Below are 24262 nucleotides of genomic sequence, written 5' to 3' on the forward strand. Positions count from 1 at the left end.
ATGCTGGAGGAATTCAGCAGGTCAGGGCAGCATCTAAGGAGGGAAATAAAACAGTTGATGTTTTGGGTCGAGAACCCTTCATCAGTCCTGCATCAATTCCTCCAGCATTTTGTGCGTGTTACTCCAGATTCCAGCATCTGCAGAATCTCTCTGATTCCATCTTAATCCCAGTTTTGGTCCAAATATGGACAAGCGCTGAACCCCACGAAAGAGGTCAGTGTTGATTGTTCTTGACAGCAAAGTAACACTTGACTGAGGTTTTTGCATCAAAGATCCCTAGTAAAACTGAACGTGATGGGAATCAATAGGAACTCTCCACTGATGGTGTGACATAATGCACAAAAAATTGTTGTGTTTGTGAAGGTCAATCAACCCAGTCCTCAGGCACCACTGCAATTCCTCAGGACAGTGTCCTTGGTGATCATGTATCTGCAAGTTGCCCTCAAGTCACACACCATCCTGACATGAAAATACAACACCGTTTCTTCATCGCCTTCCACAACTTGGAACTCTCTCAGCACTTGGAATTCGTTCAATAGAAAGTCTGTAGCTGTTACTCACAGGAGCATTTAGTGAAAGGCAGGAATTGCTGGCCTCATTAGCTACATCCACATCCGGTGAAACGAATAAAAAAGAATATAGAGCCCAAAGAATTGATAGCTCAATAGCCAATCCATAAAAACGAAGGACATATCACAGCAATAAACTGCAGCTCCTAACACATAAAGTGAATTATAGTTCTACTCCATCAGACATTCAAAAGACATTGGTCGGAAACTTGTAAGGCTCCAAATAATGATATGATTCAAGCAGAGGTGCAGTTGATTGGGAAAATGACGGGGACAAACTTGATTTAAGTCAGCTGACAATGAAAATATGTGGCAAACGAAAGACTTCCTGCCGCGACGGTGTTCGGGGAGGTAGTGGCTGAGACCAGACCACTGGGTGGCTCCCTCTCCACACACTCCAGGAACGTCGGATTTTGCAATATCTGCAGGTTCCAGGTGCAGTGCACCGCATTCCTGCAGTTTAAAGCAATGCAGTGAGGCAAATGACAACGAATTTAAATCACGGTGGCTTTTAAAACCATTGTATTTACGGTGTTCTAACCAGAAGGTACATTCACGTTGACAGGTCCAGGGCGCTATCGAGAAAGCACGGTTGCCCAATACAACAGTATAGACTTTAAAACAAATGCACTGCTGCAGAAAATTTCAAGTTTGCAACCAGCTGATGCGTTATCCAGCTGAAGGCTTTCTTTGGAAACCAGGAGAACTACATTAATGGTTGGATTACGTACAAATAAGACATTTTGTTCCTTCACGGATAATTTGATTGTATCAGTAATGTAGTCATTTACTTCGCGATAATGTGCCGGGGTCCCTGCTGCTTGGATGAGCAATGCTTAAATCGACCAGGATATTGACTTTTACCATTCAGAGTCTGGGACTGAGTGTTTGGAAATGTTTTACTTTTAAACTTCACTTTTAAACTTTACTCCAACGTTGACTCCTCACTAGCCTTCGGAGAGCGTGTTGCTCCGTGCGCTTTGTGTGTAATGAAATCATTCCACGGTGCATTTCTCCGCCCAACCTCCCATAAAAAAATACGAAGATTGTTGAAGACTCGAGGACTTTCCCCTTCTCACTGAGCGACAGGGATCGCTCTTGGTTAATTGTCTCTTCCGTACATTCGGATGAGAGTTCTGCACTCCCGGTCATTGTGCTTTAGGCTTTATCATGTTAGAAATGTCACATCAGTAACAGGAGCTCCGTCATTGTTTCCGGCACTTTTACCATTCTCTCCCGAGAAAGAACTCTGGAGCAGGATCGGGGCAGAAGGGCTGAATCCGCAGCAACTATCACAAAAGTTATCTTTTCAAGAATTGCAAGGTTTTTTTGTTAAAATGCACGGTAAGGAGTAATTCCTACATTTTTATCTCTATTAAAATTCACCACGTGCGAGCTGTTGCTTTGTTAAACTTTGTTAAAATATGGTAACTTTAAATGGAATGTTTTTGATGAGTTTGCTTCTGAAATGATTGGATATGTTGCCAGTGAGTGTAGTATTATCAAACTATCTCTCTCTTGTACGTACATGTTTTTATTGCATTTTAGAAAATATGGAAACCACTGTTTTCTCGTAAAATCCTTTTGATTGCGGTGTGCTTGCATAATCAACCCAATTTTTATTTTTATTTCCCTTTGAAAGCAAATACGATGCATTCACAGAATTAAGCAATGTTGAAGGTAGTGAACAAGAAATAGTGTCGGATTGTGTGTTCCCTGTGTGAGATTGTCTATGACTGAATGTGCGTTATATGTGAGTTTTGTCTGATTGTGCTCTGTGTAAATGTTTAACTGTGTTGTGTGTGTGTGCCCGTGCACTCCAGGAGAGGCGTTCACCTTGCTGTAAATGTGTGGCACGACACTGAATCGATTGGACGGTGTTGATTTTCAGACCCGTGAGAAGGCATAGGTAATTTCTCCGCTTCAACTGGGAGATTAGATGTAATCGATATAATCAGACCCCGATCTTCAGCGGGCGCTGCTATAGGTGAGTCCAGGCGGGGATGTTTTCTCAGTAAAGGCCAGTACCTTTAATCTAAGGATGAACTACTTGTAGAAATACTCATGTGTTAGTGGATTTCACAAAACTTACCCTGATAAATCGGTTATAGATTATCACTGGAATGATGCTATTACAGTTTATAATGATGATTAATATAATTAATTTCACAGTAATTGAGTGGTGTATGCTAGCCTTGATATTCCCAGAAATAAAAGTCATTTTTATTTCCATTCCCCTTGCAATACATAGAATTTAAGATGGGACAGGTCGATGGGAATAATTTTCTGGTTCAAAATGGCAACTGACACCTTGATCAGATCACTCATGAGTCACTTTTTTCTATACATAATGATCATGCTGTATTATAATATTCACTGATGCCATACAATACTGCCACTAAGCTACAACTGCTGCTGGTTTTATTTTTTGTATTAAACTTGATTTATAACAATATTTTAGAGGTATCATTTGACACTTCTTCCAATGTAGATGTGTTACTCCTTATGGAATCAAAGAAAGTTTATGATACATTAAGTGACCATTCTGTCCACTGTGTTTGTCTGGATCAAAAAAGAACCCTCCAGCCTAATACCACCTTCCAGTACTTGGTCTGTAAACCACAGTTCTCACCTTCAACTCCAAGTGCTATTTAAATGGATGAGGATTTCTGCCTCTGTCATCCAACCTTTCTGATAGTGAGTTCCAGACGCCTACTATGATCGGAGTGAAAATCATTTTCCTCATCTCCCCGCTAATGAAATTATTTTAAATCTATGCTCCCGGTTTTTGACCTCTCTGTCAAGGAAAATAGATCCTTCCTGTTTACTCTATCTAAGCCCCTCATAAATTTGTACATTGCATTTAAGCCTCCCCTCAGTATTTTGTATTCCAAAGAAAACAACTCTTCAGAGCTACAATTTTCCAGACCTGGCAACATCTTCATAAATTTCCTCTGCACCCTCTTGAGTGCAATCTCACTTTTCCTGCAATGTGGTTACCAGAACAGAATGCATTACTCAAGCTGTGGTCTAATTAGGATTGTATAGTTCCAGCATTAGCCTCCCTGCTGCTGTATTATGTGCCTTGACTAACAAAGAAATGTGCACTATCTTCACCTTTAACTATGCTATTGACCTGTCTTGCTACCTTAGACATCAAGGTTCTGTGCACCTAGACATCAAGGTCCCTCTATTCCTTCACCCACTTGGTCAATTTATCAATGGGTTCTTCAGTGAAATCCCCGACCAAGAGTCAATCCTAGTGCCAAGATATTTTTTTAATAAAGTCCGGGTTAATCCTCCACTTGACAATGCTATTATAAATGTCTTGCTTTTGGAGGTCATATAGAAAACCAGCTGTCGTCTTTATATTAATTTGTAGGCCCAAGTTTGAGCAGAATATCTCAGAATTTTAAGGATTTTACCACTGTTTTTAAATCTTGAGAATGTTTCTGTAGGGCACAATATAATTGATAAGGCTAAGTGGGCTTGGTGTTTGTAAGGGTTTTATGGAGATTGTTTTAGACCTTTACATGCTCTTTTACAATTACTGAGGGTAGAAGAGGGAAAGCCGAGCTTTCCCGATTTTTGAGAGGGGGTTAAACAAGGGGACCCACTTTCACTATGTGCTCCTATTTATTGCATATTCCTTTGCCTTGTTGCATGTCCCCTTGCGCATTACTTCACAATTCTCTAGATTAAATTCCATTTGACAATTTTCTGCTCAACTGCCTGACCCCCCTCCTAAAGTCATCTCTACTGTCAACTGCAAACTTCTTTATCATGTCTGCTACATTTAGGTTTAAATCATCAATGCATGGTAAAAGCAAAGAGCAGAGTTCTTCTTCCTTGGACTCTCACTAGTAACAGTCATCCAGTCACAAATACACCTCTAAGCTTTTGCTTCCTAATCTTTTCCGTGAAATTTGCCACTCTCCCTTGGATCCCATGGGTTTTTAATTGTATAATAAAATATTCATTTATATCTCACCTACATCCTCCACGATTAGATACAAGTTATATTTTTGGTCCTAAATAGACTGTGCTCTTATTCTCTTGTTTTTTTCCTGTACTTGTAAAGTATCTTTGGATTTTCTTTCAATTTACTTGATAATATTTCAATATTTTCTCATTCCCTTTCCTTGCTTTCCTACTTCTCCCTTTATTTTCATTATTGCACGTTACACTCTTTATGGTGTATTAACCTCTTAGTGTCTGAAATGTGCTTCCCTTTTTGTCTTCTCCTGCACTCGATGCACCTTGGCATTTCAAGGGTCTCTAGTTTTGGCAATCCCACCCTTTCTCTTTGTGGGAATTTGCTAATTCTGAATCCCTTGAATCTCTTTAAGTGCCTCCTATTGTTCTGAGATGGATTTACTTGCAAGTAGCTGGATCTAGAGCACTTTTTCTAAATCACATTAGTAAAACTTGCCTTACCCCAGTTTAAAATCATTACTCCTATTTTATCTTTGTCCTTTTCAATAACTATGCTAAACCTACCTGACTTATGATCAGTATTACAAAATGCTCTCTCAGTAATATTTCTTCCACCTGCCCAGTTTCATTCCCTAAAACAAAATCTAGAATTGCTCCACCTTTCTCCATTGTTGGGCTTGCCATATACAGGCTGATAAAGTTCTGAAGGCAGTTTAGGAATTCTGTCTCCCCTGTGCATTTCACATTAACTGTATTCCAGTTAGACTGTTGAAATCTCTCACTATTATGACCCCATTTCTTCTGCATTTGCCAGAGAGTTGCTAACAAACTTGCCCTTCTATCACAGTTTCCATCAAAACATTTCCAACAGTGTGATTTCTGCTTTTAGTTCAATCCATGTAAACCTTATTTGATGAATCTTATAACTTATCATCATTTCTTGAAACTGTGATAGTTTCTTCAACTAGTATTACCACTACCCATTTTTTTTATCCATCCCACTATCTCATCTGAAAACCCTGTGACTAGGAAGGTCAGGCTGCCAGTTGTCCCCCTCCTTAAGCCATGTTTCAATAATAGTATTGTAGTGCTACTGGTTTATCAGTGTCCTCAACTCATCTGCTTTATTCACTATGAATCTTGCATTTACATAAATATCATCAAGAACAACCAGACTCCATTCTTGCCTAATCCTTTTCTTTACCTTTCACTGTCACTCCTTAATTTTATCTTCCATTTCTGCTTTTCTCTCTTCTGAAAGATTTGCAATCTACCAAGCTAGTTTAAACCCCTTCCTGTATAACTATTTAGTCCACCCATGAGGATTACTGGTGTACATCCTATTGAGGTGCAACCCATCTGATCTCACCTATGTTATTGGTACTGATATGAACCATGACCTCCGGGTGTTTATCCTCCCCCTTCAGAATGTTCTGCCGCTGCTCAGTGACAGCCTTAATCTGGAGCAGAAAGGCATTGTGGCATCCTGGAATCATATCTGTGACTGCAGAAAAACTAGTCTTCTCCCCAAAGTACAGAATCTATTGTCCCTTTATTTTTCTCCTCCCTCTCTGTACACCTATGGTATTGTCTTGGATCCAGCTGTAATCCCTGTGTGTACCATTTTGTTCAATAGAATTCAGAACCAAATACTGATTTGAGAGCTGATTCACTGAAATACTGATTCACAAGAGTCTTCTGAACTGCCTGCCTGCCTACTGTTTTGTCTGGCAGTCACTCTCACTCTCTCTCTCGCTTTCTCTTCCAGCTAACCATACTTCCAGCACCTGTGGTTCGCCAGGACACAGGAGTCATCCTGGACTTCTTATGTGACATAGAATGTGCATTCCAGCAGTCTGAGTTGTTCTGCTATTCTTCTTTCTGCTTAGATTAGCTCACTAAGTAGAAAACAGAATATTTAAGTTCATTTCATTCTTTAATATCAAATTATAGTGCTGCTCTTGCCTCGCTGGTCCCTTGCTCACCAAAGTCCAAACTCCTACAGGCACTACATTCTGTACTAAAATGCACAGTGCCTCAGCAGAACTTACAGACTTATTTTCCCAGGTTCCACATGTTCTGAGTGAGCTGACTTCAGTTCCCAGTACAGAGAGTGCTTGCTGTCAATAAGCAAAGCAAAACTCCACTTCTGGCATAAAATGAAACCAAGAACAAAATCATTTCATATGCTTATAGATTGTGATGCAAAAATTAACAGGAATGTTGGAGTACTTTTAAGGAACAGGTTAAAATCAAAGATATAAACTGTTTGAAGTTCTCTCCTCATAAATGATGATGTGAGTTTACTTGTGCATATAGCTTACCATTTTATAATTACACTTAATTTTCCATTGTTCTCAATGTAAAGCATCACAATTCCTGAATTTCTTTATGGCATTATAATCCTGTTGCCCTGCTCAAAATCCCTCCATCTTAATAGGAACACCAATTAAAATACCCTCCCATACCTAATTCCTAACATGAACTATCCACTTTCTGAATTAGACCACTGCCTTGTAATTACCTTCACAGACTCATTATTTATAATGTATCCTGTCCAAATTCCTCAATTAGAATACTCTTGTAATCACTCTTGACAGTCTTTTATCCTTAATCCAAACAATTCTACTTCCAAATCAATCACTGGCTTCTCGTTATCTTTGCTTGCAACTTTTCACAAACAAACTTCCCAACAGGGATGCAATGAATCTGTTAAATAATTTTATTCTTTATTTTGACTCCCTAGTCCCATCAATACAAGCATGAATTCATTGTTTTCAACATGGACCATTTAAGTTCCTCTAGTAAATTACTATTGTCTTAAGTATATTTTTCCTCAAAACAAACCATTTCAATTCTTTGATTATGTAGCAATCATCTAAGTACCATCTGAATTCCTTATTCTGCATACTAATGTTTTGAATCCCCAGGTAAATCTTAGATAAAGACCATAGGGACAGTTGGTTTTGGACAGTGAGTTAGTTTTCCCACAGAGGTAATTAAAAATTAAAGCAAGATAAATGCGTAGACAAAATGAGGACTAATAGCAAGACATTATTCTCCTTCTCAATATCTAGACAGGGTGTATAGAGGTTTGAATTTTACAAATCCAACTAGTTGTCAAAGAATGTATAGAGCTATCATAAATAAAGTTATGAGAACACCAGGGATAGAAGCGTTTGTCCTTTGAACTGGTTCACCATTCAATGAGATCATGGCTGATTTTCTCCCTCAATTCCACTTTCCTTTCCTATCCCATATTCCTTGATTCCTCTAATATTCAATCTCAGTTTGAATGAAATCAGTGACTGAGCCTCTGAAGCCTTTCAGGGATTGAGCATTCAAAAGATTAGACATTCTTTCAGTATAGAAATTTCTCTTCATTCCAGTCTTACATGGCCTATATATCATTATGAGATTAAGAGTTATTCCTACCTGGTCTCTATCTTCAGAGGCATAACATTTTGTCTTTGTATAGTCGTTATTTTAAGTGTTATATCAAGCATAAAATAAATTGTTTTATGACATCATGCCAGTATAAGCACATACCTTAGTGAGCAATCTGATCTAAAAATTATTTTCAGAGTGAGGTTGGCAGAATAATCAATAAACTGCGATACTTGTCCTAAAAAGCAGCAGGACAATCATAATAATTAGGGAGTTTCTATTAGCACAGCTGATTGTGACACTATTCATAAGACTGCCAATTACAAAATAATTTAGTTTTAACAAATACTTTTACAGTCAAAGAAAATGAGTTTAATTCTGCCACTTTTATCATCATGATATCATAAACCAAAGTTGCAGTAATTCATAGATCAAAGACATCATTGTTGTCATACAGTTTCTATCTTTATTTTTCTATGTACGTTAGTCTCAGTAGCAGTTTTGTTGCACTGAAGAACTCTGAATAGAAGATTGAGGGGATATTATGAGGTCATCATTGGAGAATATCACATCACTTGACAACACAGGAATATATTACAGACAGAAAAGTACACAGGCTAGATTATGTTGTGTGTAGAAAAACATTGTGCAATAGAGCAGTATGTGTTTGAGAGGATAGCAACACAGGTTTGAATGTGTTTCAGACACAAGGTAGTGTAAAAGCTGGAGCATGTTAGAGATGGAGGCTATGGAGAACATAACGGTAAATTGACATAGCCTATTGTATGCTACAGAAAGAAAATGAGGCAAAGCTTGCAGGCAACGCTAAAACACTGAAACGTGTAACAGAAGTAATAACACTCAGGTCTCAAACTTTGACAGTTTAGGTGAATATTCACTTTAGTTTGGTAAGTGATGTGTGTTCAAGTACGCACAGTAAGCAAGTTGTGATATTGATCTGCGTGTAATGGTGATCTGACATCAGCGTGGCCAAATGATGCAATTAACACCACGTATTCAACTTGCACCAAGTATCTGATATTAGCAGTAGGCACAACCACCTACACACATTGTATCAAGGAATCATCAATTAATTACAGTTTAGTTGCTGATTGATTTATGAGTATTGAATAGAGTAAATGTACTATCTTGTGGTATTTCAAGACCTCATTACGGTTTGCAGTTTATAAGGAATTATTGGCGAAAGCAAGGAATATATTTTCAGCAAAATCCAGATGTTGCCAGACATACTTTAGATACCATTGCCAATAGAGTTCAGCACAGTCAAGAGAATAAGAGGTATGCAGAACAGGGTGATCTGCTCGGAAAGAGAGGAGCAAAGGAGGGAAGATATACTTTTCAGTAGATGTACCCATCTACCAAAGTTGTTCAGGTAACAATTTTCCCTCAGGAAGTCTGAACAGAAATATTCTACAGCCACAAATACTGCTGAAGGGCAAGGTGAAAATTGTCATGTTAATGTAATGGTGCCCAGAAATGTTTAAAATTCCAGTTCTTTCCAGACTGGAGCAGATAACGACAACCTTTTGGAGACAAGCTTACATTAGGGAGATTATATACATGCTCTGCTCCAGGAAAGTTGCATTCATCCTATCCTCTCCTGACAGAGACGGTAGGCAGCAGGAATGTAGGGCTCTGTGAGGAATGCAGGGTTCCTGAGGATGCAGATTGACTCTGAATGAATTCACATTGTATTGTGGGTGTCATATGAGGAATCTGAGATGTACTGAATGAGCTTTCATTTGCTGAACGTACAACTGGCTCCAGGACATATGTTTCAAGCGACTCAAAGCATACGATTCTTGCCTCTAAGTGTACCTCTACAGTATTCAAAGTCATATAATATATGTGCAGGGTGGGATGGTGACAGTGTGCTTTCATTTCCTTACTTGCTGTTCAACAGCTGCCTGGCCAAGCTGTAATTCTTGGATACCCGGAAGGAAGAAGACACAAGGACAAAGTAAGGATGTGATGGAAGTATGTGTTGCCTGAATACACCACCTGGAACTTGTAAATCAGAAGAGAATGTGGGCTGGGGGAAATGGAATGTACATCATTATATTCAGTGACCATCTCCACGATCATCCAGAGAAGGTGTCATGGCTGCTTTAATTATGCTCAGCACTTTCTCACGTGGAATTAATTCATTGCAGTTGTGCATGCCCTCAGCATTGGCTGGTACTGCTTCTGATTATGTGATGCTGTGGCTGTAACACTTGAATTGCTCACATTATGTCCAAGCTGTGAGATTGGTAGAAATTGTTGGCACTTGAGTGATGGAGATGAGGTATACAAAGCGATGTGTGAGACTGGTCATGCTGTTGTGACATGTGATGTTTGTAGATGTACTCACTAACTGACCATTTGTGTGAAGCAATCGAACTTTTTGTGGCACTGGTTCTTGCATCCAGATCCTTGCAGCAACACCACATGATTTCAACTCCATAGCTGTCTTTTGTTGTTTCAGCAAATGCCTGGAGGGTCACCTGGCTCCTTGCAGACAGTAGACAGCGCCTTACTTCATTAACAAGACTTTCGGTGTTGTCAGAATATAAGGGAGCCTGCTTTCGCCTGTATTGTGGCATCCGTAGTCACTTCTGGCACCATCTGAGCAGTTCTGATGAAGGGCCTTGACCCAAAACATCAACTGTCCATTTCCCTTCATAGATGCTGCCTGACCTACTGAGTTCCTTGAGTGCTTTTGTGTGTTGCAGCTACACTGAACTTTGTTTTAATAGCAGGGTTAACCTTGGGTGGTTGCTAACATCATGGTAATGAGCAGGCAACTTAACTTCTGTGTGTAGCCTGCACTGAGTAGAATGGGTGCAGATAAACCGTACATTACAATCCTGGGACAGGTTTTCCTGCATTATTCATTTACCATGTACCAGAATGCATTACACACAGAAAGAATTCTGTTTATTTAACACCTAACATGTCGCTTTCAGGCTGCATCAAAATGTGCAGTCACTGTTGTAATACAGGAATGGGATCATTACTCTGCTGTGCATCACAGGTAACATTCAGGTTAAATTGCTTTATCAACGAAAATAACACATTGATGAAGTATATTACAAAGTACAGACAAGTGCTTGAATATGAATAAAAGGGACAGCACATGAGGTGCAGTGTTACAGAATAGACATACCATTGAGCTGAGTGATATCTGTCAGGCTGACTTCATACTCTTCAGGGTCATATTTTGCAAAATTAAATATTCTACATAGAGATTCTGTCATTTTTAATGAAGTTTTTTTATGCTTATGTTCAGGTTGTAAAGTGTCCATGTAACCTTGTCGCGCTATCATTACACACTTAAATGATTTAATAAACAGTCATATAAATTTTTGATATTTATCTGCATGCCTAAATGTAAAAACAAAATCTCAATATACCTTTAAAAGAGTCAGCAAAGTGATGGAGGTTGTCATTGACAATGCTATCTGGTGGCACTTACTTACAAGTAACTTACTCAAACCCAATGTTGGTTTTGTAAGGACCAATTAACTCCATACTGCACAGCCTTGGCCCAAATGTGGATAAAAGCAGTTGAATTCCACAGATGAAGTGAGAGTGACTGCCCCTGACATCCAGGCAGCATTTGACTGAGTGTCGCATTCGGTATCAAAGGCAAAACGTTAAAATGGTTGGAGTCATTCCTTGCACAAAGGAAGATATCTGATTATTGGAGGTCAGTCACCCCACCCCCATGTTATCACTGCAGGAGTTTCTCAGTGCAGCATCCCAGATCCCACCATCTGCTGCTGCTGAATCAATGACCTTCCTTTCATCGTAGCAGCAAAAGCAGAAATGTTTGTCCATGCACAATGCCCATTTGCATTTCCTCAGCAAATGAAGCAGCCCATGCTTGTGTGCAGTGAGACCTAAGCAACAGACTAAGCTTGGGCTGTGAAGTGGCAGAGGTGCCAGAAATTAACTATCTTCAATAAGACAAGTCTAACCTTATCATTGCTGGAGTCCCGTACCATAAACATTCTGGGGTGGAGGTGGTGGTGGGAGGATCACCTTTAACCAGAATTGCAACAGGATCAAGAACCAGCCACCTAAATACTGTAGCAAGTACTGCTAGGTATCCTGTGGTAAGTACTTCAACTCCTACACCCCACCGCCTTTCTGCCATCTAGAGAACACCAGTCAGGAGGACCTCCCTCGCCACTTGTCTGAACGAATCCAGCTCCAACAACTCTCAAGAAACTCAACACCACCGAGGACAAAGCAGCTTGCTTGATTGATACTCATCCACCACCCTAAACGTTCATTATCTCCACCACTAGTGACTGCAGTGTAAACCATCTACAAAATGCACCACAGATATTCCCCCAGGCTAGTCCATCGGCACCTTATAAACCTTCAATCTCTTCCACCAGTAAGGACAAGGGCAGTAGGTCCATGAAAACATTAACACCTGCAGGTTTCCCTTCAAGTCGAACACTATCCTGACTTGGAAGTTTATCAATCAGACTTTATTGTTGCTAGGTCTAAATCCCAAAACTCCTGATTCAACAGAACTATAGGAGTTCCTTCACCAGAAAGGCTAAAGCAGGGTTCAATGAGGTGGTGCATCACCACCTTCTCAAGGGGAACTGGAGATGGGGAATAAAGGCTGGTCTTGCCAGTGATACTTTGATACTACAAAATTGATAAATAAAGTCTTCTGTCCTTGGTACTTTGTGTTTGTTAAATGGAAATGGGGAAAATGTCACTCATCATGGCATAGTCTATGAAAATCCCATTTCACTTGCAGGGTTGCACAGTTAGTTGCTCCTGTCCATGGTATTATAATTGGGCTCATTAATTTTTGGGCATGAGATCACATAACCATGTGCAATTGTGTCCTTTTCCATCATGAGTTATTCCTGGAAGCAAAAGGATTTAAGTGGAGATCATGAATTAGCTTGGGTATGATGCCACCAATGACTGAATATATCAGCAGGCCCCCCTGCTTAAGATGGGAACAATGGCCACTTTGGTGTTTTGCTGGAGCATGTACAAACCACACTGCTAGAGAGTGACTTGTACATGCTGAATCATACTGTAGCATACTGCAGAGATCCCAACAGGCCAGGGGAGCAAATTGGAAGAAAAAAATTAGTATATTTGAGAATGTTTAGATAACTAAAGGAAAACAATCCATCATCATAAATTAGAAGGAAGCTTCTTGGGAATCCGGGGTTGTTTTGGATTGGCTCAATGCCATCTGTTCATGATTCAATGTGTTATTACTGTATGTGTGCCAATGTAAATCAATTCTTTAACCTATTTGCACCCTTTTAGGGTCTGATCTTCAATATGCAGCATGTGGTTGCATTGCACCATTATCACAACAGTAGTAATTGAAAAAATATGTGCCTAGAAATTGAAATGCTCCTGATCAGGAGTACTGACCTTAAATAGGGGTGGTTAACCCACAGCTACTCATTCCAGTGCAGGCCAGAGGTGGTATACATTGCAATCTTTGTGAAAATCTGTAAGTGCATTTTAAGTGCACAGTATTGCCTTATTCTCTAACCTCCCAATGACCCAGGCCTGCATTCACTGACATCAGGGCTCCAACCCTTAAAAGACATTTGCACCAAGCTACAGTATTGCTGGAATTTTAAACTGATGTGCTGATATGACTGCGAGGGAGGCTGAGCAGGAGAGGGAACATGGATCCTGCTTTATTGATTCCAATCTAAACTTCATAGTGGATGAGCAGGTTTGCAGGAGATATGAAAGATTAAAAAAAACCTGCAGATGCTGGATATCTGAAATATAACAGGAAGTGCTGGAAAAACTCAGCAGGTCAGGCAGTATATGTGGAAAGAAAAACAGTTAATATTTTGCTGCCTGACCTAGTTTTTCCAGTGTTTTCTGTTTTTATTGCTTATGACTATTGTGTCAGAGATTCCAGGAGGACCCTGAGTTGGAGGTGTTCTTTTCAAACCACTTTCAGGAATGATTGTACCCAGAACTTGGAAGAAATTCCATGGCTTTACAAATATTTCGGGTTAATGCTTTGACATTTTGAATTGTATCTAATTTAAACTCTTTTGAAACAACCAGCTGCACCACTTCTACTCCTTGGACCTCAACACTACTTTGACTTGTACTCATTTTCTTACTCATTCATAGCAACTCACACATCATTTGCGCACACAATAGGCTGTACTGTAAGACTCTCCTCTGCCTTTGTCCATCTCAGCAATTCACAAAGCTCACTCACAAATTAACAGTAATTCATCCATGACAATCATGCTGTTACAACACTTTGAAATTAACATTCCCCTTTGTCTTCCAGGGTACAGTTTTCCACTTCAAGCAGCAAAATGGAGAGGAATCTTTCTGGTCCCAATGGTTCACTAGTCTGGAGAAAGGGATCCTCCTCCATATTGGCTTTGGAGTAACCACTGCCCCAGCTGAGGATGTACTAAATGTCACTGCTGTGCAAGTTTCTGCTTGCCTCTTAACAGGACACTTTTTCAGATGAAAAATTAATGTTCTATCTACATATATGTTTGTATTTCCTTGGACAGAAGGAGGACATCTGGCCCATTGAGTGTATGCCAGTTCACAGAGCAATCCCATTTCCCCCACAAATTCTCCCCATAGCTTATTCTCCCCATATTCCCATCAACTCCCCTTTCTGACACACTGGGGGCAATTTAGAGTGGCCAATTAAACCACTGTCCTGCTTGTCTTTGGGATGTGGAAGGAAACCAGAACACCTTGGAGAAAGATCATGCGACCACAAGGGAATGTGCAAACTCCCAACAGACAACACCCGAGGTCAAGCACTGTGAGGCAGAGGCTCTACTCACTGCACTGCCCATACCAGCATATCATTGGGCTCTTCTCCTAACAGTGCCATACATTCACCATCTCCATGCTGATTTTTGTATTTATCATGGTAGAGTTTCAGGAAATAGCACCTGACCAACCTTCCACACCCCTCTCCTGTAAAGCAGCACCACTACATGGTGTCATTGCACATGACTCCACTAGGCACCAGCTCAGGTACTGGTACCACAAAGGTTGAATAGGTGACAGTAGAGGTACACATTGCACAAGGAGAGACATCTGCTGCAAGCAGACTGCTGTTAGGGCAGAGGGATATGGAAGCCATTTGCCAGGTCCCCAGGTGGAGGGGTTGCACATCAGTACTGCTGTGGTGAACTCTGGGAATATGATAGGCAAGCACGTGGAAAGGCCAAGGTGAATGTAACTTAAATATTTCACCATTATATCATATTGTCAGTTTAATCCATTTATATCGAATGTATTGACCACTTTCTTACTGACCTCTATCACCTATTTTCGCCTCTGGGAAAGCTGATGCAGATACATGTGGCAGTACCTGATTGAATTCATGAATTATCAATTGGAGAATCCATCTCTAGCCTCTCATAAGAAGCCGGCAGTGCATCATTTCCATCCAGCATGAACGTTTCCACTGTATGGCGTGGAGCAGGTTTCTGCATCCATTGTGGTACGGTCGGAGGCCATTCGAAGTCTCAAGATATTCAATCCTGCTGTCATCTGGGAACGACTGCAATTCTGCAGGAGCAGACAGGTGCCACTCAATAATAGATTGCTCCACTCAAGAGCAGTCTACTGTTCTGTAAGAGCAAAGAACTGACAACTGGGAGCACACTGTGCCACCAGGGGCCAGATTGCTGCCATATGGGAGTTTGTCATAAGTGTGAAGGATTGGAGGCTTTGGCAGCATTATAAAGTCTAGGTCACAGCAGATGCACAGCCATTGTGTCCTTGGTTATTGTAAAATTTTACTACCATTGTTGAATTTGGAAAATACTGAATACTATTAGGACGTCAGCATCCCTCCTCCCCATACAGGTTCCAAAGTGATACCCTTTGAAGTGTCCACAACCCCTTATCCCAATGCTGGGGTCAGTATCTTTCAGACCTTGAGTGCTTGTGACCTTTTATCGTGGCTATTATCATCTACCTGACTAAAGGGGAGCAGCCTTTCACCAGTGACGAGGCAGTGGTGGGATTTGGGTTGGGACATGGTAAGGCCAACAAACTCAGAAGGTTGTCACAGAGGGGATACACAGTGGTGAATCATCCTTGTATTGTTTAGTTATTAAATTTCCTTTGTCCTTAATGTTCTGATATTTATGTTTATTACAATAAGTTGTTCAAATTATTATGTAAAGCAACTTACTGAACTAAGTGGACACTGCTAAATAACAGCATTGACATTTAGCAGCCCAGTCTTAAGATGCAAGCAGTTTATTCACTTTTTCCAATGTTACAATTAGTTGTAATTATACAAAAAGAAATATAGCTACACACCTGATATGGCTAGATTCTTTGATGTATTTATCACTGGTCATCCATATCTATTGCCTCTTGAGGGGTTATGAGGTTGTTCAGCTGGCCAGTTGCTCCTCACGGGTTCTGTAAACAGGGTTGCAAGCGAGTACTTTCATTATTTACCCTATATCCTGTATTCTGATCCCAGGCTAAAGTTTAAACTGCTTACATGAGCTTTCTGCATGCTCTTGACCATTTTATGCTTCCATGGTCTTTAACCCCTTCAGTCTCTGTTTAGATGAACTGACTTGTCATCCTTCAGTCTCAATGATATGTGCAGATAGAGTGAAGAAAGACGCTTTGTAAAGATGGAGGATCATGTGGCACAATAGTCTTTGTGCAACTTTTACCATTGTTTTATTCATTGTATGTGTCTGAAAGTGCATTTTTCCTCTGAAAGAATAAAGGCAAGGAGAAATTGTATGGATAGGAGGACGATATACATAATTGTGACCAGTAAAGCTTCCAGACACTGATCACTTTACACACCAGAAAACCGGTTCCTCACGTGACAATTTCATCTCCTTGTTAAAGGCAAATAGGTTCTGATGATCCCATGGCTAACAAGCAGGTGCTGGTAAAGGGGCTGGAATCAGAAGCCATGGAAGGAGACTTCTGTCTTCCCAGAATGAAGCCAAGTTGATGATACAATTAAGTTCCAGCCTTCTGGGCAGATTCTTTGACGTATTTATCACTTGTCATCCACATCTATTGTTGAAGCAGACAACAAGGACTGTCTAAGTATGGAAGAATCGGGATAACTCACAACATACATGGCTTTGACCATGCAAAACTCCCTCTTGAATGGAGCAATGGCTCTTGTAATTCTGGTTGTACTCCTGGTTCTGAAGAGGAGCTTGAGGTGCCTTTGCTCTATCACTTCCTGAGTCTTCAGAATATCCACAGTGGTTGCAAATCCAGCTACTGGCTCAGCCTGAGCTTGTGCTCAAGGGAAAGGAGATGAAGTCTTTTCTCTTGGAATGGGGAGCATCAGTAACTTCTCTAATGCGGCAGTGCACAACAAACTGGAAAATATGGCAACTGCTCAGCCTTGGAAGCCTAAATGATCTGGAAGCCAGGAAGTTCAGGATGACAATGATTTTGATATCTGTGAACTAAACTAACCAGCTATGAGTATGTGGCTGCAGCTGTGGCCAAGGTACATCTCAGGGCTTAGATAAACCTCTGGATGCATTGCTCTTTAGAGAACTGAATACTCTTAATATGAGTATATGTGAGTCTGCAAATATGAGCCTGCCTTCCCTTCTTCCTCTGTGTCCCTCCAGTATGCCTGGCCTGCAGCTGTAGCTCATATGGGACATCCAGTGAGACTGCCACAGAAGGCCCCACAGCAAATTGATATAAGTGGAAAAAATGGCAATGCACCTCACCCAGAGTCTCAGTGTAATCCTGCAACCATCTCCTGAGTCACTGGGTGGTCTCTCAAATATCCTGCAGCAACTTTCAAGAGTGAGTGTCAAGTGACTGAACAATGAAAAATCCCTTTAAAATGCCCAGCTGCAGTTAATAGATGAAAGTTCTCTCACTACAAAAGTGGCTCAATGTTTCCACCATTTTCTGTTTTTATTTCACATCTGCCATTGATTGGTTGTTAATTTTTTTTCTGATTTAGAAAAATTGAGCCTATTTCAGCTGTCACTGCCCAAAACTGGCATTACACATTAGACAACACCACCACATGCAAAATGTCTAACATGTGCTGATGCATATTGCAGCCAGGAATGCTGGATTTATTTTTGTGAACTATGTGATTCTCATAAATTATTTATGCACCAAAGTGCTGAGTTTCAAGCTTTTTATGGTTAAATAAGGTGCTATATGATCCAATTTCTGCACAATTGGATATTTAATTTGCAAGCAGATAACAGGGAAGTTGCTTATCATTTGCATTGGTAATTCTTCAAACCTATACTACATCTGATTATCAGTCATGAAAACCAGTATTACGCCACCCCAGTGCTGAATTGATCTTGGATGGTAAAGTATCTTGTATAAAAATAAATTAGTTTTCCTTCCTTTAGATGATACAACTTAAACCTAATCCTTTTCTGGAGTTGCTTGCACATACACTGCCACATACAATTCATTAAAATATGCTGGTCTAGGTTTTCTGATTGTAAAGCCAAAGATACAATTGAAAAAACATTTTACTGGGTTTACATCACCATTACAATTGGAGCACTTAGATTGTCATATCTAGATTATAATTTTCAAAGGATGTAGATGTAGTATAATTAGGTAGTTTATCTAGATGTACTTATCTCATCAGTATTTGCAATCTTTACATATTTAACATTTTTCTGCTACTCAATGTAATTAAACCAATTTTTGCTGCAAAATGTACTAACTGCACTAAAGTATAAATAATTTTTTTAACAAGAATTGGCTATTGTGTATTGCCACATCGTTAATTCTAATTTTCTCAAATTCTTGATGATGACTGATGAGTCAATCCAGTATCATAGGTCTTTTTGAACAGGCTCATTTGTAGGTGGCCTCTTTGGAGCCACTCAGTTGCTTTTGGAACCATGTGGTTTTGCTGTTTGCGAGTGAGATGCCCTAACCAGTGTCACTAACCTAGATTATGTTGATGTGTATTGCATGCATGAATATAGATTGAAGCTGATAATACCTGATGATAAACTGAGATATTGGGGACTATCTTGAATGAAGCTGTGTAACAAGCAAGTAGTGCTTGGAGAACTTTATTTCCGTAGGCACTAACTGAACCAAATCTTTAGAACTGGAAAGCAACCATTGGGCAGTTTAGTGTTGCTCCTTGGGATTCCAGAATCCCTTCCTGGAGGCTTGTATAACAAAACCCCCACACAACAGCATAGTTTACCAACAGGAGGAAAGCACTGCTGATGAGAGGAACAAAAGTTGCATCTTTCTCTCCCTACCCTCATATTTCCGCAATTGCTGTGCTCACTCCCAGTGAAACGCAGCTATTCTTGAAGCAACATTATTTCGTCAGTACATAGCAAATACACTAGTGACGTTGTTACAACAGTGCATATTCTTTTAAGTCTCACTTAAGTGAAGCATGCATTGGATCAGTAAGCAAGGTAACATGCCTCAATGACTACCGACTAGTGGCTCTGACGTCCACCATCATGAAGTGCTTTGAGAGGTTGGTCATGGCACGCATCAACTCCAACCTACCAGACAACCTGGACCCATTGTAATTCGCCTATCGGCGAAACAGGTCTACAGCAGATGCCATCTCCCTGGCCCTACACTCAGCTCTGGAGCATCTGGACAGTAAAGACACATACGTTAGATTATTGTTTATTGACTACAGCTCTGCCTTCAATACAATAATCCCAAGTAAGCTTGTCACCAAACTCCGAGACCTAGGGCTCAACACCTCCCTCTGTAACTGGATCCTTGACTTTCTAACAAACTGACCGCAATCAGTGAGGATAGGCAGCAATACCTCCGGCATGATTATTCTCAACATTGGTGCCCCACAAGGCTGCGTCCTCAGCCCTCTACTCTACTCCCTATACACTCATGACTGTGTGGCCAGATTCTGCTCTAACTCCATCTACAAGTTTGCAGATGATACCACTATTGTAGGCCGTATCTCAAACGGCAATGAGTCGGAGTACAGGAAGGAGATAGAGAGAGCTTAGTGGAATGGTGTCATGACAACAACCTTTCCCTCAATGTCAACAAAACAAAAGTGCTGGTCACTGACTTCAGGAAAGGGGGACGGTGTACATGCACCTGTCTACATCAATGGTACTGAGGTCGAGAGGGTTGACAGCTTCAAGTTCCTGGGAGTGAACATCATCAACAACCTGTCCTGGTCAAATCACGTAGATGCCACAGCCAAGGAAGCTCACCAGCGCCTCTACTTCCTCAGGAGACTAAAGAAATTTGGTTTGTCCTCTTTGACTCTCACCAACTTTTACCGATTTTACCTATCTGGATGTATCACGGCTTGGTACGGCAACTGCTCTGCCCAAGACTGCAAGAAGCTGCAGAGAGTTGTGGACACAGCCCAGCGCATCACGGACACCAGCCTCCCCTCCTTGGACTCTGTCTTTACCTCTCGTTGTGGTGGTGTAGCAGCCAGCATAATCAAAGACCCCACCCACCTGGGACATCCTCTCTTCTCTCCTTTTCCATCGGGTAGAAGATACAGGAGCCTGAGGGCACATACCACCAGACTTAAGGACAGCTTCTATTCCACTGTGATAAGACTATTGAATGGTTCCCTTATATAATGAGATGGACTATGACCTGATGATCTACCTTGTTGTGACCTTGCACCTTATTGCACTGCACTTTCTCTGTAGCTGTGACACTTTACTCTGTACTACCTGTTCTACCTCAATGCACTCCGTACTAACTCAATGTAACTGCACTGTGTAATGAATTGACCTGGACAATCAGTTTGTAAGACAAGCTTTTCACTGTACCTCTGTACAAGTGACAATAATAAACCAATACCAATCACTGAAATTTCAAAAGAAATTAAAAGATGTTTGTTCATTGGGAACCTCTGTGGTTATTATGATCATTTGGCCACTGTCAATTCAGACTGCTCATGGTAAGTTATGACAATTGCTGGAAGGCCTAAAGTAACTACCAAACTATGTGTAACTAAAATGGAAAATTGGCTTTTTGTTATGAAAAGGAATCTTAAATGAAATCAGAAAGAGATAGTAAATTGCAGCAAGTCAATCAGCACCAGGAAGAGAATGCTAGATCAATATTTCAGGTGGTATTCCTTGTTCAGTTTTGTACATCTCATTTGACAACTGCTATGGACTGGAAAGGGTGAAGGCTCGAGTTCAGTTTTTTTAGTGTTTTGGAATCCAGGACAGGATATAGAGTTTATGAGCTTGGCAAACACAATGTTTCACAACTCCCAGAGGTGTTCAGATAAAAGTTATGTCATTTATATATTGTGTTTAATTATATCTGATGTTTTAACAGGTCTGTTTAAGTGAACTGAGATAATTTTATTTACCAAAAACCTGAAATTCACACGATCAGATTGGTATGAGCAGGCAGATCTTAAATTTAATACACAGCTATGTTGAGATAGAGAGCAGATGATATCAAAGTATTATCAATCAACTTCAGGTAAATCTCAGTGAAATGAAATTCCAGATAATATGAGGAGAACATTATTGATAAATTGTTAAAACACCTGGAATGTAATGTGTTGAATTGTTCCTTTGAGCACTGCAGAACCATATATGTCACAAAATGTCAATTCAGTGCTGTTGGCATCTAGTTACACTGGAAAGAAATGAGAAATGTGCTGCTTAGTTTTTGCTTAAGGTCACTCTTTTTATAGAATACATTAGAATCTAATATATTACCAGTTCTGGTTCAGTGGTGCCACTATGCCAAAAGATTGTGACTTCGTCCCAATTCAGAGGTTTCCACTTGTAATCTAGGCTGATGCTCCAGTGCAATTGAATAAGATAAAATTAGATAATACATACCGCACTAAAACAGCACGTTTGAGCCAGCAAGTCTATGCTGGCATGTTCATGTTCCTCTTGAGACTTCTCTTGTCCCTCTTCATCAAATTACCAACATAACCCTCTGTTCACTTCTCCCTCCAATGCTTATTCAGCTCTCACTTAAACCTAATAGTTGAAACCTCCTATTTTGGGTATTGATGTCATAAATCTTCTTGACAGTCTTTAGAGGCACATTTTTGAACATTACGATGATCAGATCATAATACTGAAAGTGTGCTTAAAACCAAGATTCAATGGACATTGACCATAACTGTATTTTTCAATTCTGCCCTGATAGAAATATTGCCTGGCTTGATTTTTTGTTAATGGAATTGTTACTGAGAGAGGCTGTACTGTTGTGTTTTGAGTTGTATAGACCTGACATATTATCTACCCTCTCAAGTACAACTGGAGAGGTTTCCCCAGTGTCTTGGTCAATAATTATTTCTCAAAAAATATTACTAAAATCACATTGTCGTTTGTGGACTTGGCTGAGCACATTCTGGTTGCTTTGTTAACTGCTAGTGGTACCTAATTGACCCTAAAACATTCTGAGATGTTTTAAGATTGTGGGAGTTGATGTAAATGCAAGTCTTCTTAATTGAGTGAAAATCGAATTATTGATTTGCCCACATTTTATTGTAGTTTTGCATCAGTCTTGTAGTTTGCAACATTTACTACAGTTTTGGATCTAAATTCGGTGGCCTTCATAATACCAATGTAAGATGGTAAATAGATCTTTAAACCTGCTGAGATGTGTGCAGCAGACACCAGTAATATCGGTGTATGTTCAAGGGATACTTAATTTCATAATGCTTTCCTATTTAAATAAGTTAACGACTGTGTTAAAACAGTGCAACAGAGAAATATGTGAACATGTGGAGTGCCACCAGGGGGAATTGTATCTTCCCAACTTTTTGATTAGTTGTCAGTTTTCATCTAGCCACTAGAGGGAGATTTGAGGAGAAGCAAGGGGCTCCATCTTGGAAGTGAAGGAAAAAAATCCTCAAACCTAATCTCTGAAAACCAAAAGCAATCAGTCAGGTCATCATCCTTGTGCATAATTTACATTGAAATAAATACTAAGCTATTCTTTAAACATTCGAGGGAACCAAATAGTTGCCATGAAAATAGGCAAAAACATGAAATTCTGAGTCAACCTCACTTCTGAAGTGAATCGAATGAATATTAGTGTTGATTGTCCACATTCTATAACCCAGAATATTTGTATACTGAGAATACATGGTGATATTTTTACAGTATTGTGACTCAGGTATACAGTATTATTTGAATTTATACAATTTTATACCCAAAACATTGAAGAAATGACTTAGAAACATGCTAAGTAAGCTATTTGTCTCAACTAGTCCCTGTTTGTGTTTATACTCAAATTGTCTCCTCCCTTTCCCTCTACCACCTTTCAACTGTATATAATAGTTTGATTTCCTTTACTACCATGCATCTGCCTAATTTCCTTTTGAAAGCTTCTTTGCTAGTTGAATCAGCTACCTCCTAAAATAGTGAGAATATAAGAATATAGTAGCAGGAGTAGGACATTCGGTCCCTCGAGTCTAACCTGTTCTCCCACAAGATCATTGCTGAACTTCTACTTCAACACTATTTTCCTGTCCTATCCCATAATCCCATGATTCCTCTAATATGCATAGACCCATCAATCTCTGCTTTGAATGCAATCAGTGGCCACAGCCTTCTGGTAGAGAGAATTCCAAAGATTTACTAAATTTTGAGTCCAAATGAGTTCCCCATTATAATCACTCTGTGAAAGGAGCTATTGTCTCTGATGTTCATTCCATTATATTAACATACTTGGTGCTACCCTCTGGGAATGAATTAATGAATTTCTTGACATCTTTTAACTCAAACCAAATGGGTTCTGTATCCTTGTTGCTACTAGTTATGTTTTTTATCTATGGCCATTCACCAACATAGAAAGCATCCTATCTGGATGCATCACGGCTTGGTATGGCAACTGCTCTGCCCAGGACCGCAAGAAACTGCAGAGAGTTGTGGACACAGTCCAGCGCATCACAGAAACTAGCCTCCCCTCCTTGAACTCTATCTTTACCTCTCGCTGCCTTGGCAAAGCAGCTGGCATAATCAAAGACCCCGCCCACCCGGGTCATTCTCTCTTCTCTCCTCTTCCATCAGGTAGAAGATACAGGAGCCCGAGGGCATGTACCACCAGGCTCAAGGACAGCTTCTATCCCACTGTGATAAGACTATTGAACGGTACCCTTATACGATGAGATGGACTCTGACCTCACGATCTACCTTGTGACCTTGCACCGTATTGCACTGCACTTTCTCTGTAGCTGTGACACTTTACTCTGTACTGTTATTGTTTTTACCTGTTCTACCTCAATACACTCTGTATTAACTCAATGTAACTGCATTGTGTAATGAATTGACCTGTACGATCGTTATGCAAGACAAGTTTTTCATGGTACCTCGGTACAAGTGACAATAATAAACCAATGC

At 40.1% G+C, this 24262-nt stretch overlaps 1 protein-coding gene across 1 annotated transcript in view; it reads left to right on the top strand.

Moving 5' to 3' along the window:
- Positions 1-880: 880 nt before the first annotated feature.
- Positions 881-24262, top strand: part of dennd2b (DENN domain containing 2B) — a 336468-nt gene continuing 313086 nt past the window's right edge. The window contains 3 exon segments of the mRNA XM_052028910.1: positions 881-1913; positions 2393-2556; positions 9817-9873. The gene's annotated coding sequence lies outside the window, so the exon portion shown is untranslated.

This window comes from Pristis pectinata, chromosome 14 (assembly GCF_009764475.1).
Source record: "Pristis pectinata isolate sPriPec2 chromosome 14, sPriPec2.1.pri, whole genome shotgun sequence".
In the NCBI taxonomy this organism is placed as follows: Eukaryota; Metazoa; Chordata; class Chondrichthyes; order Rhinopristiformes; family Pristidae; genus Pristis; species Pristis pectinata.